The sequence below is a fragment of the Cryptomeria japonica genome, unplaced genomic scaffold (assembly GCF_030272615.1).
Source record: "Cryptomeria japonica unplaced genomic scaffold, Sugi_1.0 HiC_scaffold_102, whole genome shotgun sequence".
Lineage (NCBI taxonomy): Eukaryota > Viridiplantae > Streptophyta > Pinopsida > Cupressales > Cupressaceae > Cryptomeria > Cryptomeria japonica.
Genome location: NW_026728924.1, coordinates 42472 through 49244, shown reverse-complemented (window position 1 = coordinate 49244; position 6773 = coordinate 42472). Strand labels below are relative to the sequence as shown.

Genomic DNA, 6773 nt, shown 5'->3' with positions numbered 1-6773 from the left:
GGCAATACGGCTGATACCGAAGTTAATTCCTTTGGCTTCAGTATTGATTGTTGTTTGGACGGCAATTTTTATGGTCTGTGTTAAACATTTTGGTTAATTCCTTTGGCTCTAGCGTTGATTGTTGTTCGGACGGTCATTTTTGTGGTGTGTGTTAAACATTTTGTGCAGGGCTTTATGTTCTGGTTAATTGCAGGTTGTTGATTATTTGATTCGGATGCAAGAGGGTATTCGAAGAGTTTTTAGGAATTGTTGTCGACACTAGTGAATTCCATTGCATTCTGCACTTGGGTTTTCCATTGATCTACAATTGGCTTTCAGCGTTCTTCGAATTTGTTGTTCGAATTAGCCTTTCAACTTAACCAAGTAAGGTGAACTTTAAATTTAGCAGATATTATATGCAAGTGTTTGTGGAAAAACAGTGTCAAACTTTTTGAATATGTGAAATTGTGAATACTTTTTTAACCCTCTTCCTCAATTTGTCACTGCAATCGTCCCACCTGCTTTCAGAATTTTTCACTCAATCTGCCATTAACCCAAAGCCCATTTTAGAACTTGACTGCAAAATAACAACAGGATTTAGATTTTAGATTGTGTTCGAGTTTAACAGTAGTCTTATGGAGAGTTTAAGTGATAATTGCCTGAAACAGATCTTCGAGCTTGTTCTTGAGAAGATAATACTCATGCTTCACTTGTTGCAGACACTGCAAGCACCTGCATTTAATCGAAAATTGAAAACACAAACAAAAAATAATAATCGACAGATTTTACCCAAGAGAAATTCTATGAATTTTTTTTATATAAAACACCTCAGAAATCTCCGAATTTTTTTATATAAAACACATAATTGTTTGATTCGGATGCAAGAGGGTATTCGAAGCGTTTTTAGGAATTGTTGTCGGCACTAGTGAATTCCACTGCATTCTGCACTTGGGTTTTCCATTGATCTACAGTTGGCCTTTCAGCGTTCTTCGAATTTGTTGTTCCAATTAGCCTTTCAACTTAACCAGGTAAGGTGAACTTGAAATTTAGCAGATATTATATGCAAGTATTTGTGGAAAAACAGTGTCATACTTTTTGAATCTGTGAAATTGTGAATAGTTTTTTAACCCTCTTCCTCAATTTGTCACTGCAATCGTCCCACCTGCTTTCAGAATTTTTCGCTCAATCTGCAATTAACCCAAAGCCCATTTTAGAACTTGACTGCAAAATAATAACAGGATTTAGATTTTAGATTGTGTTCGAGTTTAACAGTAATCTTATGGAGAGTTTAAGTAATAATTGCTTGAAACAGATCTTCGAGCTTGTTCTTGAGAAGATAAAACTACTGCTTCACTTGTTGCAGACACTGCAAGCACCCGCATTTAATCGAAAATTGAAAACACAAACAAAAACAAATAATCGACAGATTTTACCCAGGAGAAATTCTACGAATTTTTTTATATAAAACACCTCAGAAATCTCCGGATTTTTTTATATAAAACACATAGGAATCATGCACTTAAAGATCCAAAGGAGAAACGGTCTACCCATTTTTCTTTTTCTCTTGACAGAAGGCACGAAATGTGATGGATACGTTCTTAACTCTTTGTACCCCTGCACTGCTCATTTCAAAACAATACTACAACTGTTACTTAAATTTCAGAATTAAAATTTTTCAAGCAACAACATTGAACATTGATGGAGAGAAATTTGCATGCCTTGAGCTCCTCCCCTTGAAATGATGCAAATGGGCATCCAGTTTTTTGTAATCCACCGGTTCTTTATTCTTGCATATTACCATGAAATCATGAAATCATTATATAAGCCGTCATCTATCTTCCCCAACTCTACTAAAAACAAAACAAATCATTCAAGAATTTGATATTTTTGATAGCATAACTCAAAATTATTCAAGTTTATTGGAAAATAATGTGAAGCATATTGAAGAACAAGTTTAAAGAACATATAGTGTGGTCTCTATGTTATGGAGTAATTTGAGAGAGTCATCAAAAAACAAGGAAAGCACTTCTTCCACAAAACGAGGATTGCTTTCATCTTGTAGCTGCTCCAGCTGAGTATATTGTTCATCCAGAAATCCCTACAACACAACCCAAATAAGTTTTATTGTAGCATTGATTGTTGTTCGAATGGTCATTTTTGTGGTTTGTGTTTAACATTTTGTGCAAGGTTTTCTGTTTTGGTTAATTGCAGGTTGTTGATTGTTTGTTTCGAATGCAAGATGGTATTCGAAGTGTTCTTAGGAATTGTTGTATCTTTAAACTGTGTTCTTTTTTAATCTTTAAATTCAAACCGTTTTTCGAATTTGTGTTTGTTCTACGACCAGTTTTGCATCTGTCAGTATTGTATGTATTCGAGCATGTCTATTGTTTGGCCCTGAGATTTGATGACACTCTGCAGCTTGGGTAGATGCTTTTATTTCATAAACTATTCGCTTTGAGCAGTTTAGAAACTATTTAGGGTTAATTTTCTCTTTTAAATCTTAGGTTTTCTACTATACATAAACTACAATTTTCATTGCTTGCAGTTCAAAATTATTTTCAAGATATGTATCGATGCCTGCATCTCTTTCTCTGGCAATTTAAATAGTTTTGGGTTGGCCTCGTTTTATTGATTTGGGCATATATTACTAATTGTTTACCAAGCTCACAGTATACATGAGATTTATGTTGTTTGGCCTTGAGATTTGTCGACACTCTGCAGCTCAGGTAGATGCTCTTGTTTCATAAACTATTCGCTTCGAGTTTAGAGACTATTTAGGGTTAATTTGCTCTTTCAAATGTTAGGTTTTCTACTATACATAATCTACAATTTTCATTGCTTGCACTTCAAGACTATTTTCAAAATATGTATCCATGCTTGCATGTCTTTCTCTGGAAATTTAAATAGTTTTGGGTCAACCTTATTTTATTGATTTGGGCATATATTATGAATTGTTTTCCAACCTCACAGTATACATGACATGTCTATTGTTTGGCCCTGAGATTTAGCGAAACTTTGCAGCTTGGGTAGATGGTCTTGTTTCATAAACTATTCGCAATTTCACAGGTTTAAAAAGTATTGTTAGTATGCTATGGATGATATATATATATATATATATATATATATATATATATATATATATATATATATATATATATATATATATATATATATATTGCTGTGTGTGTACATCCATATATATGTATATATATGTAAGTATATATGTATATATATGTAAGTGTGTGTGTATGTGTGTGTGTGTGTGTGTGTGTATTTATATGTATATATATGTATACATATATGTATATATATGTGATTATATATATATATACATGAAATCAATAAAACTGGTTCATTGATTTCAAAATATTTGGGCATAGTGACAATGGAGACAACTGAAATAAACACTCCAAAAATTGATAGTTTTTTTGGTTAAATATTAGCTATATAATATATCATATAATAGTCAAAATATTTTCTACTATTACACCCGAAACAAATACCTGTACAGGACTATGCATTGGTTTTTTAAACCCGGACATCAAACTTGAGAAAAACCTATACAAGGTTGTGCTTGATTTCTTAAACTCAGACATCAAATCCCTAAAAAATGGTCCAGAATTATTTTTTAGACAAATAAAGAAGCAACAATATTAAGGCCACATATAGGTGTCATATTTGAAGGTTCTTGCTTGAAAGACACGATATTGAACAAAAAATATTTTAGAATGCACTCAAGAAAAAAATGATATTCTCCTTCACTATAGATGGTACTTCGGGCATGTTATAACAGATCATTCCAAAATAGCCACTATACAAGTGTATATATGCTTTGATGGTCTTGATGGTATTCTGATAGGCTCTTTTTATGGACTTTTCCTATCGGTAAATAGCCAATATGTCAGTTTTGTTTGTCGGTCACGCTTTCAGGGGGCCTGGAAAAGGTAAGCCAAGTTGTTCATTTAATGTCCTTAAAGTGAGTAGATGTGTGTGTGTGTGTGTGTGTGTGTGTGTGTGTGTGTGTGTGTGTGTGTGTGTGTGTGTGTGACTATATATATGTCTATAAAGATGACATCAATAAAACTGGTTCACTAATTTTAAAATATTTGACCATAGTCACAATGCACACAACTGAAGTAAACAGTACAAAAATTGATTTTTATACATACATATATGTATATATATGTGAGTATGTGTGTGTGTGTGTGTGTGTGTGTCTATAAACATGAAATGAAAAAAACTGCTTCATTAATTTCAAAATATTTCAGCATAGTGCCAATGGGAACAATTGAGATAAACACTCCAAAAATTGATGTTTATATATATGTGTGTGTGTGTGTGTTAGAATATATATATATATATATATATATATATATATATATATATATATATATATATATATATATATATATATATGAGTGTATATATTTATATGTCTATAAACATGAAATCAATAAAACTGGTTCATTAATTTCAAAATATTTGATCGTAGTCACAATGCACTGATATAAACACTCCAAAAAATGATATTTATATATATGTGTGTGCATGTGTGTATGTATGTATATATATATGTGTGTGAGTATATACATATATGTATATATATGTGAGTATATACACATATGTCTATAAACATGGAATCAATAAAACTGGTTCATTAATTTCAAAATATTTGAGCATAGTGACAATGGGTGCCACTGAAATAAACACTCCAAAAATTGATATTTATATATGCATATATGTATATGTGTGTGTGTGTGTGTGTGTGTCTGTGTGTACATATATGTATATATGTGTGGGTATATATACATATATGTCTGTAAACATGAAAACATTAAAACTGGTTCATTGATTTCAAAAAATTTGAGCATAGTGCAAATGTAGACTGCTGAAATAACCACTTTAGATATTGATATTTATATATACATATATGTATATATAAATAAACATATATATATATATATATACATATATATATATATATATATATATATACATATATATATATATATACATATATATATATATACATATATATATATATATATATATATATATATATCTTTAACGCAGACCACAAAAAAAACCATTCGAACAACAATCAATGCTAGAGTCAAAGGAATTAACCAAAATGTTTGACACAGCCCATAAAAAATGTGTGTGTGTGTGTGTGTGTGTGTGTGTGTAGTGCAAATGTGTTTGTATTAATATATGTATATATATATGTGTGTGTGTGTGTGTGTGTCTGCATATGTATATATATACATGTGTATATATATGTGATTGTACATATATATATGTCTATAAACATGAAATCAATAAAACTGGTTCATTAATTTCAAAATACTTGGGCATAGAGACAATGGAGACAACTGAAATGAACACTCCAAAAATTGATATTTATATATGTGTGTGTGTGTGTGTGTGTGTGTGTGTGTGTGTGTGTGTGTATATGTAAGTATATATACATATATGTCTGTGAACATGAAATCATTAGAACTGGTTCATTAATTTCAAAATATTTGAGCATAGTGCCAATGGAGACAACTGAAATAACCACTCCATAATATGTGTGTGTGTGTGTGTGTGTGTGAGTATATATACATATATGTCTATAAACATGATTTCAATAAAACTGGTTCATTAATTTCGAAATATTTGACCATACTGACAATGCAGACAACTGAAATCAACACTCCAAAAATTGATATTTATTTTGATAGAGTATTTGCTATATAATATATCACATAATAGTTTTAAAAAATTCTGCTATAACACTCGAAAACAAAGCCCTGTACACAGTTATGCATTGATTTTTTAAACTCACACACCAAACTTGGCAAAGACCTATACAAGATTGTACTTCATTTCTTAGACTCAGACAACAAAGCCCTTTAAAATGGTCCAAAATCCTTTTTTATAGGAATAAAGAAGCAACAAGATTAAGGCCATATACAAGTGTCATATTTGAAGGTCATTGCTTGAAAGACACAATATTCACCAGAAAAAATTTTAAAATGTGCTCAAGTAAAAAATGATTTTCTCCTACGCTATAGATGGTACTTGGGGCATGTTACTCTTGATGGTACTGTTGTTACAACAGATTGCTTGTTTTCTACTGCTTTTTTTTGGGGGGGGGGGTTTAATTTTCTGCTGAAGAACCTTTTGTATATTCATTTGTGTTAATTATTCTGATACACTTTCAATTTCTCCAAGCCAAAAAAAAAAACATTTGCCAGCTCTACAAAAACAAACTGGAATGTCTACCATGCTTGGCCTTGGTGCTAGCTCCGAACAGTCTCCTGCAAAAGCTTCAATGAGCTTTTCGTTAATTTGTTTTCCCATATTCATCTGTGTTGGCATTCCAAAATACTTCACCTGATACTTGTTCTCTATAGCTTTTGTTTGTGGGATTTACTTTTCTCCTGAAGAACATTTTGTGTTTTCATTTCTGTTAATTATTCTAACACACTTTCTTTTCCACCAAACAAAAAAATATAAAATTGCCGGACCTGCAGAAACAAATCACTATGCCTACCTCGCCTGGCTCTGCAGCTGACTTCGAACTGCCTCCCGCTGACACTTCAGTGAGCTGATTTGTTCATCTCTTTTCCCATATTCGTCTAATTTACAATCATATATTGTCTATTTATACTCCTTATTTTGGAAAGCATTTCCCTCCACCAATGCAAGTAAATACACAAATATGGATACACATTGCTTAGTATGTGGTTGTCACCATATGTGTGAACCCCACTATTCCACTTTGAGGCTATGCATGTGCACACATACAT

The 6773-nt window shown here is 31.7% G+C and overlaps 1 pseudogene; it reads right to left on the bottom strand.

Moving 5' to 3' along the window:
- Positions 1–471: 471 nt before the first annotated feature.
- On the bottom strand, positions 472–6324 carry LOC131865141 (histidine-containing phosphotransfer protein 1-like; annotated as a pseudogene).
- Between the last annotated feature and the right edge of the window lie 449 nt (positions 6325–6773).